The sequence below is a fragment of the Amblyomma americanum genome, chromosome 1, assembly GCF_052857255.1.
Source record: "Amblyomma americanum isolate KBUSLIRL-KWMA chromosome 1, ASM5285725v1, whole genome shotgun sequence".
Classification (NCBI taxonomy): domain Eukaryota; kingdom Metazoa; phylum Arthropoda; class Arachnida; order Ixodida; family Ixodidae; genus Amblyomma; species Amblyomma americanum.
In genome coordinates this window covers 289,795,934-289,808,519 of record NC_135497.1, presented here as the reverse complement: position 1 = coordinate 289,808,519, position 12,586 = coordinate 289,795,934, and the positions used below count along the sequence as shown (strand labels likewise).

The window sequence follows — 12,586 nt, the reverse complement described above, 5'->3', positions numbered from 1 at the left end:
TAAAGCTCTCCGCGGGCGTCCCCGCAAAACAACCGGTCCCCTCCGTTTCCAAAGCACACATGCACAATTCACATTATGTTTTCGATTGAGGCGAAACGTGAAGGGCGCCCGTGTGCTGTGAGATGGCAGAGCACGTTAAAGATCCTAAGGTCATAGAATATATTCCAGAGACCTTCACTACCGCACCTCTTTCGTCCTTTCTTCTTTCACTCCCTCCTTTATCGCTTCTCTTAGGGCGAGGTCCACCGAGATATGTGAGACAGTTACTGCGTTATTTTCTTTCCTCAAAAAACATTTCTTATAATTACACAAAGACATCTCTATGTCAAATCTGCCATTCCACACGTACTTGAAACATGCGCGTTACCAAACGCCAAAAGATATGTGCGATCGGGAGTTTATAAACAGCACGACTTAAAATTTCAGTACGACCGCACAACGGGCATGAGGTGCAGGGCGCCACGCCCCGGCGGTCAGCTGTGCAGCGCTTCTCATTCTCGAAGGAAAGTGAAGTTGCAGATATCTTTGGGGAGGGAGGCAGTAACGCTGTGTTTCCGCATTCTTTAACACGTTTTTCTGCGCTGGCCTTCATCTAGGGTGTGAAAGGCTACATATCCACAAGTTCTTCTCACGGATAATTCTCTCGATTCACATTCGGGTAGGGTATTATCTAGAAAACGCAATGATCTCACCACAGAAGTGTAAAACACGAGGTGGTTTCCTGGCCGCCGAGCCCACCTAAGCGTATAGTTCAAAGGTTATCGCAGTTCTTTCCAAGCCACTGAGCGGTGCGGACGTGTCCACGAACGCTCCGGCTTGGCAGCTGTTTTCGGCGCTACGCGCCATCGCGATTGACTCGTGTGCTACATCGCCAGATTCTACAAGGTGAGCCGCATCGGCCGACGCGAAATTTGCACGGGTGGGCCACTATCCGGCCGAATTTCGGGCAGTTCTGACTTCAGCCCGTGCGATAACGGGTTAGGCGAAACCTCGACATTGGACGCCAGAGGCCCGCCGTCGTGCTTTCGGGCCCCCACAACTGTTGCCATGGAGGTATACGCCGTGGAAGGTGAGACGATCACCCCCGCAGCCCTCTCTGAGGAAGGTTGGAGTACCATCAGCGGAAAATATGAAGGAGCACGTCAAACCAGGATCTGGGAAAGAGCGTAGCAGCTTGGTCTAACGCCGCAGCACGCCGGATCGACCAACGCCGGACGCGCCCGAAACACAGGCAAGTCCTCAGTAGTGACCGATCATAAAAAGTCGCCAACGAGACGTAGGAGGCCACCACTCCCACGCCTACCAAGATATGACCGCAAGGTCGTAGTCAGGCCGAGGAACTTAAAACTTCCCACAACTACCCCGGAGCAGTTGCTCAAAGCGATCTGCCAGCTGCTCAACCTCCCGCCTTAAGAAATCTTCACGAGCGACAGGTTGCGGATCAACCCATACAACAACACCTTCACGATCAGCACCCCCGTGAAAGAACGAGCAGACGCCTACCGGAGCATGCCAGGATTCGCAATGAACAACGAAGACTACCCAGTAATGGCGTACTTCCCCACGCCAGAGCGATCCGTAAGAGCAGTGATTCGCGGAGCCCTCGGCAACGAGACGCCGGATGAAATTCTTCATTACTGCATCAATGAAAACCCACAACTCCCCATCGTCAACGCACGCCGCATGGGACGCTCCAGAGCGGCCGTCATCACCTTCGAGGGCACAAAACCGCTAAAGGAAATGATTTTCCAAGCAGGCCTTTTCACCTACTATCCGTATAAAGAACGGGTAGAAACATATCTCAACTGTCGCAGGGTCGGGCACCGAGCCGATGTGTGCTACAGACCGAAAAGCCAACGTTACCGTCGCGGCGGGGAGGAGGAAGGCGAGTCCCCAAGCTGCGAGGCCAAATGCATCATTTGCGAGGGTGCGCACGATACGGGAAGCCGCAACTGCTAGCACCGTTTCGTCGAGAAACCGAAGAACCTCCAGGCCAAAAGCCACCAACCGGAAATCGGTGCCCCCTGCTCTCTTCGGAAGACTACGACAACGCCGGACGACGCTCGAGATCTAGACGACGGTCGTAGAGCCGACGCCGCAGCGAAAGTCAGTCGAGGGACAGGTCTGCCTCCTTCCCGCCCCTGGACGACCCCGGATCAAGCATCCCGAAAAGCAAGAGCAACAAACGCAAGAAACTTACCCTCTCAAGAAGCAGCAGCACCACCCAGAACGCCGAAAAACAGGTCAACTGGGCGGACATTGTCTCCCAAGCGGACATTAGGGCGCGCGCGTGTCTGGAGCAAAATAGAAAGCTACATGAAGACAATGCTGCACTCCGTAGGCGTCTAGACGAGCTTGAAAAACTCGTCAAACAGGTACCAATTATATCTCCCTTAACAAACTGGTAGTCGCGCGACCGGCTCAACCTACTCCGACCCAAATCGTAACCGAGGATGCGATAGATAGGGACGCTAACCGCGGAACGCTGAAGAGACAGGCGTCAACAGACATAGATGCTAACGCGAAGAGAGTTGCTGAGGCATCTCCAGAGGGTGAGCCGCAGCCGAAACCAAAAACCACCGTCCCCTCTAAACGCACTGCGCGCATAAACGAGAGCTTAGACAAACTTGAAAAAGACAACCAGTAAACCAAAGACAATCTCTCCCTAGTCGGACAGACCTTCCAACAAATCCTAAAACGCCTAACTGCACTAGACCGCCTCGCGGCTCTAGAAGCTATCGTGCAAATGCTCGTGCAGCAGCTGCGACGAAGCCCCCTCAAACAACTCAGTATGGTCCCTCGACCTCAGAAAATTAAGATCTGACAGTGGAACTGCAGTGGCTACAAAAACAAACGCGGCAACCTGCAGCCCCATATTCAGCATCTATCCGACAAAGCGGATGTCATAGCGCTACAAGAAGCCGGTTGCCCGATCAAATTGACGGGTTACACGCCTTACATTCCCCCAAACACGGATCCGAAAAAATGTATCTCGGTCACCGCGACTTTCGTTCAACGCAACATCGCAGCCATACAACACGAAATCGAAGTCACAAAGGTCCAGCGCACGCTAGTGGAAATCCCGCCGAGCGGAAAATTGGATGGAAACGTCTACATTCTTAACATCTATAGTTCACCCAAGGACAGAAATAAAGCAATGTCCGACGTTACCCGTAAGGCCGAAAAACTAGCAGGGAAATCCCAATTTGTAGTGGTAGCCCAGTCAAAACACACTACAGGATTCTGAGACAGAAAATTTCTGTAGTCTGTAGTCTTGTCGTATTTTGGGCATGTCTTGTGTAGTCTGTCTTGTCTTCTGTAGTCTGTCTTGTCTTTAGTAGTCGGTCCTGTCTTCTGTAGTCTGTCTTGTCTTTTATAGTCTGTCTTGTGTAGTCTGTCTTGTCTTCTGTAGTTTGCTTTGTCTTCTGTAGTGTGTCTGGTGTAGTGCTCGTACACTGTGTAACAGTCGTAACTATGTCACCTGCCAATTAACACAGGATTTGTGTTCTGGAGTAGGCAATGCACAAAAATGCACAGCTTGTTAATGGTCGCCTGTAAACACAAGCTTTGTGCATTCCAGAGTAATTCGTGCACAAAACCACTAGAATTGAAATGAAAATGATCAATTTTTATTTACTGTTTCGTGCTTTTTTTCTAGCTTGCTGATGCATGCTGTCCAGCGTTGTCCTGGCCGTAGGTTCCTAGATACATCGCCCATGAGCCAAGAAAAGTGGTCTTTGTCTTGCATGAAAGAAAGAAAAAATAGAGATCACCGCTGCTACCTGCACAAAAAAATGTGAAAGCGTTGACGCCTCCTCGACACTGGTCGCCTTTCAAATTTGGCGCCATGGTTGTTTTCTCGTTGACTTGATTGGTTATCAATTAACTCTTCTTTTACCCTCATTTCATCCCAGCAACGATTTCGAGTTTTCAAATTTTCCTCCATGCATCGTTCCTGCCCACTCACTGAATACCCGCTCAGTCTAATTGTCTTCTCATCCATTGCCCGTTCATTGCCTTTTGATTCTCAATAATTCCATATTTGCCTCTAATTTATCATTATTTTTGCTATCTCCTGGTTACGTATAGGTCACTTATCACTGGTCACATGATTGCTCATTTCGAGTTTTCAAACTTGGCGCCAAGCTTTGGCTTTGTCCATACTTCCAGTTTTTCAAACTTGGCGCTACGTTGTAGCTCCACCTACTTTCAGCGTTTTCAAATTTTGCGGCACTTTTTCTCTGGCCCAGCCACTTTTTGGACATTTTTGGCTGTAAATAATTATCCGATTACGAAATTTTCTTTTCGCGCAGCATCCGCACATCATCCTCTTCCAATTACACAACCAATGGTATGACGCTATCTCTTCTGAGTTGCCCACAACTGCTGCGGACACGATCCCCGGCAACATAGCCTAGTAAATTTCTCACTTTATTCAAAATGTTGTAATACTGAACAAGGCTTACGACTGGCCGAGTTGGTACTGACTCACCTTAAAACCAGCCAGAAGAAAGAACACACAAGACATGAGCTCAAGAGGCTGGACTAACAAAAATTTTATTGAAGATTTTGATTATTTGATTTGATTTGTGAGGGTTTAACGTCCCAAAGCAACTCAGGCTATGAGGGACGCCGTAGTGGAGGGTTCCAGAAATTTCGACCACCTGGGGTTCTTTAGCGTGCACTGACAACGCACAGTACACGAGCCTCTAAAATTTCGCCTCCATTGAAATTCGACTGGCGTGGCCAGGATCGAACCTGCGGCTTTTGGGACAGCAGCCGAGCGCCATAACCACTGAGCCACCACGGCAGCATCATTGAAGGAAAGCCACAAAAGACCCGCGAAGAGATACGGGCACACAATAACACAAAGCAGTGAAAGGGCGAAGTGCAATCAAAGGTCACTGGCATGCTAATGAATCATCGAAAAAAGCAAATTTTTACGGTGAAGGTTTACCGACGTCTGAGCCACACGTGTCATTAACCTTACCGATGTAGTAAGCCTCAACTATCTACCGACAGATTTACCCCTTCCGTAAACCACTGACGTGTCGTGGAAATTAGGCATGCAAAGAGACAGGCCATCCTCAGATTTGCATTCACAAGATTTAGCGTGCAGTGCCAGATTAGAATTTGCCTTCCCCCTATAGAGTGAAAGTGCTCAGTCAGGTGCAAATTTAGATATCTGCCTGTCTGCCCATATTAGTTGCAGCCATAAGGCAGTGGAACGCAATAAACTCCATTACTTTTATAAGTGGTGAACCTTTTCTTGTGACACTGTCCATTGTGGACAAGTACCCAGTTTTATCAAGCCTTTTTTTTAATGGCGGCGCAAATGCCTCCTGTCCTGCACTTCGCTGTTAAGACAACATCAGCATTGCGCTTTCCCGCGAATTTCTTGAGACTGAAATACTATGGAGTTAAGGTATATCAGCATCATCCGAGTATGTGTTCCGTACCCTCGAGCGAGTGAAAACATACTATGACAGGTTGTTGAGATGGGCAAGTGGGAACCCAGCTGCTTGGAAACCTGCTCCAAGAATGCGTCCTCAGTAGTGATGGCATGACTTATGTTATGCTGATGTCATGCACACGACTGCACACCCATCAAGTGTTTCCATCTTTACTGACCTTACCCAACGACAAATACGCCTCTTCACCATCCTTCCCCAGCAACGAGTGGTCCGACTCGTAGCTAAAAAGAGCCTTCCCCGATCTTTAGCTGTAGCCCTGACAAACACGGTCGTCAACAAAGCGCAGGTCTGCATCACATCAAGAAACTGCTAACGGTTCTGCTTAGACAATTCTGATGTGAAAGACAGGCCTTGACTGCATGCCTTAAAGACTCCTAAAACATCTTGTGCCAACTTATCTGAGCCTTCGATGTCCAGAAAAATTAGGTAGTCATGAACATAACGAAATGCTACTATGCCAAGGTCTTCCAAACAGGGCCCTAATGCCTTATCGACATTAGACAAAAAATGTTACTGAGCAAAGGTACGATCTGCGTGTAAATACCGCCCTGCTAACTGACAAATGCAGATTCGCAGTAAAAGGTCAACGGCCCCATGAAGCCAGCAACCGAAATAACGCAATCATCTGTAAAAGCATGTTCATAGTTCACCCTGATGCAGTTAGCACGTGCCTCAGAGGTCTATCATGTGACAATGAATAGTATAGGCCCTACATGTCGATGCTCACTGCAGAGCACCTGCCCAGGTTGCTGTCCACAAGAAACTAGAATTCCACAGAACTCCACTTTTGTGAGTTGGCAAAGCGGTATTTACATAAGAAATCAGGCATATGCAGAGGGTCCCAGGTCGCACCGTTCCTCTGCGACATTCTTCTGTCCAGAGTCGATACCGCATCAAAGCCATTTGGAAGACCTCGGCATAGTAGCATTTCGTTATGTTGATCGCTACCCAATTTTTTTGCACAAGGAGGGCTCAGATAAGTTGGCACATGACGTTTTAGAAATATTAAGGCATGCGGTCAAAGCCCATCTTTTACGTCTGAATTTCACTAAGCATAACCGTTTGTAGCTTCTTGACTTAGACCTGCGCTTTGCGGACGACCACTTATGTTGGTGCCACAGCCCAAGATCGGGAAGCCTCTTAGCTATGAGTAGAACCACTCGAGGCTGGTGAAGGACAGGTTGGCAATCGCATGCATCACGACCGCTTTATGGAAGTCATGTCATCACTGTGTTTACAATGCATTCTCGGAGCAGGTTTCCAAGCCAATGGCACCTGGGTTCCCACTTGCCCATCTCGCGCACCTGTCAGAGCGTGTTTCTACTCTCTCGAGGGAATGGAACACCATTCGCATGATGCTGACGTAGATGAGCAGCACAAAAAGGTGGGCTCTATACCTTACCTCCACGCCATTTCGCACCGTCCGAAGAAAGTTGCACCAAAGTATGATGTTGCTGTTGTCTTGACAGCTAAAAGTGAGGTAGGAGCCCTTTGCTTCTCCGTTCAAACTAGGCTTGATACAACTACGGGTAATCGTCCGCTATGCACAGTGGCAGATAAAAATGCCCACCACTTGCAAAAGTAAACGGGTTTTTTGCGTTCCACTGCCTCGTAGCTGAAACTACTATGGGCAGACAAGCAGATATCTGAATGTGCGCCTGGCTGAGAGCACTTTCACTGTATAGAGAGGAGGCGAATTTTCACCTGACACTGCACGTTCAATCTCGTGAATGCAATCGGAGGACAACCTTTCTCTTTGGACGCCTGATTTCCGCGGCACATCAGTGGGTTAGGGAAGTGATAAATCTGTCCTGATATAGTTGAGGCTTACTACATCGGTGAGGCTAAAAACGTGCCTGGCTAAACCGTCGGTGAACCTACACTGTAAGGAATTATTTTTTTAGACGGTTTACTAGTACTTCAGTGCCTTTCGATTGTTTTTTGCCCTCTCACTGCTTTGGGGTTTTGCGCGCGTGAATCTCTTTGCAGGTCTTCTTTTGCCGCTTTTCTTCAATAAAATTTCAGTTGTTAGAGCAGCCTCGTCTTGTGCTCATCTCTTCTCCTGTGTTGTGTCTTCCGGCTGGTTTTAAGATGTAATACTGAATGCCGGAAGACAGACATTTTAGAGTCAAGTGCACTTATAATGGCCTCAGATATAATGAATGTTGATTTATTACAAAAATAGTGCTTACTTCATTAATTTATGCGTGAAGTATATGACACTGCATCAAAATAAAGAAGGGACTAAACCTCCAACCCTCATAGCCAAACTGCAGTTACAGCAAACAAAAGGACACCATAAACCTGGCCCACATGCAAAAGCTTGCACTTCAGGCCAATGCAGAAATAAGATCAGATTACTTCCCAAACTGCATGACACTGCCACGCAAAGTAAAGATTGTGACAGGCAATAAAGGAGCAACAAAAAAGCGAACTGTAGGTAGCAGCCAATCTCATGCAGACAAGCTACAAGGTCAGGCCAACATAGACGTGGAAGAAATTTGAAAAAAAAGCCACTACAAGCACATAATAATTTTTATGGTTTTCACAGCCCTTTAAATGGCAAATACTTTTCTGAAAAAACATAACAGAAGCAGCAATTTTTTTTCGGCAATCAATTTTTTTTATGTACTTCATTATTCTTGAAGCATGGGCGGGCATAGAGTAGTCAGATTAGTGCATGCGTTCCTAAGCAATGCCATGCCAAAAACTGTACTTACAGAAAACGCTTGCCTTACTGAGTGAATACCACTGGCCATCCACTAATTTCCCAGCCTGCTCCAGGCCCCTGGCAAAAATCACACGCAACTTGGTGGCTTGCACAACTTCCATGCAACTCTTGGTCTTTAGCTGGAAAAAAATTGAGGAATCAGCGAGATATCAAATTTTACATGCATTTCTTTGTTTACATGACCGATTAAGAAAAAAACAGCGGTTTCTGTGAGCGCAACTAGTTTTTCACACTAGCTTTCTACAGTAAACCACGTTTATCCCGACCTATTTCACACTGACTTGCTGCACGGCCCCAGCACTACTACTCTATGGTTTCAAATGCTTGTTAGCTCTGAGCCGTTGGGCTTGCACTCGTTAATGCAGAAAACCTCGGAAAGGGCAACCAGAGCTTCGAGCTTTAAGCCATAGGTATTCTGAAGCTCAGTGGTCTGTGGGAGAACTTTTGGCTGGGTGACACAGTAGCAAAGGCTGCTCCAGCTACTTTCACTCCATTGCAAAAAACTCGCACAGCAGAGGCCTGTCCTCCATTTTGCATTGCAGAAACAATCACTGAAATTCAAAGCATGCATACTAAATGCACACCTACCTTCCAACACAGCTTCATAACAATTGGTATAATTATTGGAATGAAATAGCAATCAGTACATGCAGTTTTCACTTTATCCAAAAATTATAAGCAACCGACAAACAATAAACAATAAAAGGGAACTAAAATAACCAAAATTGTTTAAAAATTTGTCAGAAGAATTATGTGACATCCACTACACTCCAGCAGTTCTTTGGCTTTGTGCACCTTCAAACCACAGTTTCTTACAGGCACATTTTGTACAGAAATTGCATTGAACCTAATCTTTAAGAATATTGGTGAAACAGTAAGGAGAAACCAGGTTTTACTCAAAACGAAAGGCCCTACACATTGCATCACAAGCCCAGATGGTGCACTTGGGTCGCCTCTTATGCTTATGCAAGAAACAGGAACAGAGATATCTTGACTAAATCAAAAAAGAGGAAGTGCAATGCATGTGTAATGCAGAGAATATATAAGCAATACCACACTGAAACACTGGGAGGATTCAAAGAGCAGGTGAATGCATGAATGGGTGGCAATCAGGTGGCTAAATGAGATTAGGAAATTTGAGGAAAAAGGGTGGTAGCATGTGGCACAGGACATAGTTACCTAAAATGAACTAGAGAACCATTGTTCTGCACTAATTTTAACAGCACATTCACACGACAGACAAAATCACTAACTCCAGGAACGAACTGCGCATCATGCAACTCAATGTCAATCACCATTGGAAATTGCAACAGCACCGCAGACTGCACATGAGGAAAAGTAAACATATTTTTGCTCTCAACTTTGAGCAGCAGTCAGCTGCGCTTTTAAGAGCAAAGCTCTAAAGTACGGCAACATTGGCACTTTATTTTACTGACATGAGGGTGCTTGTGAGCGTGCAGGTCCCATGTTTGTTTTGCACCAAACGTGTTAATTGCGAGGTATGTTTAACTAAAGAGGGGCATCTAACAAGGGCATCAGTTCTTCATTACTTCCCTTCTATATCCCTCCCTTATATCACGGTTCAAGTGTCCACCAAAATGTGAGACAGTAACTGTTACATTTCCTTGAATTTTCCTTCAACTAATAAATTTTTTAAGTATACAGCTTTAAGAAGGTAGAGGTACAAACTGTGCAGTATAACCATATACTATGGCAATAAACCAGCAATAAATCTGTGCTGATACCAGCTTGCCCAGTGCGTTGCAAGGATGCTATGCCATACAAGGATTGGTGTCATCGTGCAATGTTACATTACTGACTGACAATTTGGTCTCTGTATCAGAAATACTGGTAAACCATCATTGTAGAGAACAATGTTTTTAAAGGGATAAATGAACATATAGGTCCTTTTCTAGGACACATATGCATACCAGGAAACAGGTGTGCAATGTCAAAGCACGTTTATGTTAACAGCAGCTGCGTCAAGAGCTACATCAGCGACTATATTTTGTACAAGTCTACAGTTCCGGTAATTGTAAGCTGAGGTACTGCTGTGAAGTGCATGTAGAGTTTCATGCATTTCTAAACCTAGCTGCAAGCCTATATGGAAAATATATTTCTAAATTGGCAGCTAAGATATGCATCACTGAAAAAGAATAACTAGCATGAACGGATCAGGAGGGATGACACAGCCGAAGGCAGGAAGCACGCATGGCCCAATAGACGCTAGCCGCTGGCAACTGCAGATAATTACATCCAGAGCAACAGCTGTCAGTAGCTGTAGCCATGTCATGAATGACAAGAGAGGAAATAGTCTACTGCTTTAAGAACTAAACTTAGACGTAATATATAAGTAAATAATATATAAGTAAATAAAAACCAATGAGCTAGCCCATGACAAAACAAATGAACAGATTTAATGTAATGCACCCATATACATTCTTTGAGAAGAGTCACAATAACTGTTGTAACCACACTGAAAGATGAGCTGGCTGAAATACCGCACACCAATTTGAATATAGGATGTGCAGGTTTTCATTAATTCCTATCATGCTGCCTTGCACCAAAGTCTAGATATTAAATTAGAAGTTGCAACCAGTCTGCCTTGGTTAAATGAGAAGAGAGAATGGAAAAAAGCATGCCTTCACTAGCAAGAAGCTTTATATCTCACAGCACAGCTTAGCATCATAGAAAAATTGCTAGTGCATTTAACAAATCTGCATACAATTAAAAGCTGCACAAATTTGTCGACTGGCAATGCAAGTAAGGGCAAGAGAAACAAAAAAATACCAAAGAACACTCGTGAGTGCGGCGAAGGGAGGTCTGTGGGTAGGATCCCGTGCCTGGGAAGAGTTCCGAGCTCGGAGAATCGCCGGCACCACAGCTGATGGCACGCAACCAAGAATAAATAACAAAGCGAAAATAAGTAACAAAAAAACATCGACAATGGCGAACGACTTGAATGCGGGCCGCAAAAGTGAGGGATATAGCAAAAAGGTAGAAATCCTAAATAATTGTGCAGTTGCATCTCCGACAGCTCGCAGTGCTCAGAAGGAGAGGAAGCATCAACGTTTACAGCTCAGGAGTCGCAACATTGATCTTTGACATAAAACTACCTCAAATCTTGTTCCACTGGGGAAGCACAGATAAGTTTACAAATGACAAGGCGATGAATTTGAACTAGCCTTTCGCATGCGATCACTGTCTCAAAATTTAGTATGACGCATATTAATGCACAAGCACTATTCCGATGAGTACTAACCCTGAGCAAAATAGTGCGGTGTCTGATAGTGTGGTGTCTAGCGCGAGCGCTCTGCCGCGCGGCACTTCTCGCTCACCATCTTCTACGCAGTGCAAATCCATGTTTTTTTCACCGAGTGTCGAAGCGCTAGCAGGCGAACTCTGTTGTGATATCTGGTGCCACGTTTATTTACCACGGCACGCGAGTACTAAATGCACATAAAGACAATGAGAACAACACTTGTCATGCAGGATATAGGCCCTGCTTTTTGGCGCCGCATTATAGCTGCGGCAACCGCAGGCGGATTGCCTCCACTCACATCCCTATATAGCCGCATACAAATAGCGCGTGTGAATACAGATCATTAGTAAAGAAACGCAGAGCGGGACTCACCGGCCATGCGATTCATCCAGGCTTAGTAAAACGGCGCAGGAGTCTTCGTTCCCCTAACAGATGAAAAGACGTCGCAGCACTCTTCATGGCTTACCCGTTGAAACTCGCCAATGTTGACAGGCCGAAATCCTGGTCGTTGGCTTCCAAAACACACTCCTGCTCACCTTCCTATTGAATGAGTTCTTCACACGTGTCCGCCGTACCAGCACCCAAGATGCCTCAAAGAGGCAAATAATACTAAACATGACGCGTCGGTTGCGCTGCAATGGCGCCGACGGCTGCGCTTTCGTGTCGGTGAAAAATTGAAACCGTCAAAAAAATTTGTTTTTTAAACCATGAATATTTATATTATCTTCACAACAAAGACACTGCATTAATTTTAAATTATTTTTAGATTATTTAAGAATACTAAAGCGCTTTCAGTTACTTTTTCTGGCATGTCGTTTGTAGAAGCTGCGATCCTGTGATCCCCTGAAGTGACCCGGATGCCCTAGCAGACGACGGAGCAGACGACGGAGCATACGACGGTGTTGACAGAATGCAATTTCGTTTGATGTCAGATAAAATCACTAAGTTGCGACAAAAACAGCGAAGAAAAGCGCCGTATCTCGAGCTGGCGAATATCGTCGATAAGTTGAACGCAATTGGCACGATGGAGAGTAAGTGCGATGCATTAATTTGCGCGACACTGGCACGCTCCCCGGAGATCATGAAACTTAACAGCTTAATCGGTGACCAGTACAAGCG

The 12,586-nt window shown here is 45.9% G+C and overlaps 1 long non-coding RNA gene across 1 annotated transcript; it reads right to left on the bottom strand.

Moving 5' to 3' along the window:
• Positions 1-10,366: 10,366 nt before the first annotated feature.
• LOC144098056 (uncharacterized) lies at positions 10,367-12,124 on the bottom strand. The gene is made up of 3 exons (XR_013307126.1): positions 11,840-12,124; positions 10,996-11,089; positions 10,367-10,445 (listed from the first exon to the last, which is right to left on the bottom strand). It is a non-coding gene; the product is annotated as an uncharacterized LOC144098056 (long non-coding RNA).
• Positions 12,125-12,586: the final 462 nt, after the last annotated feature.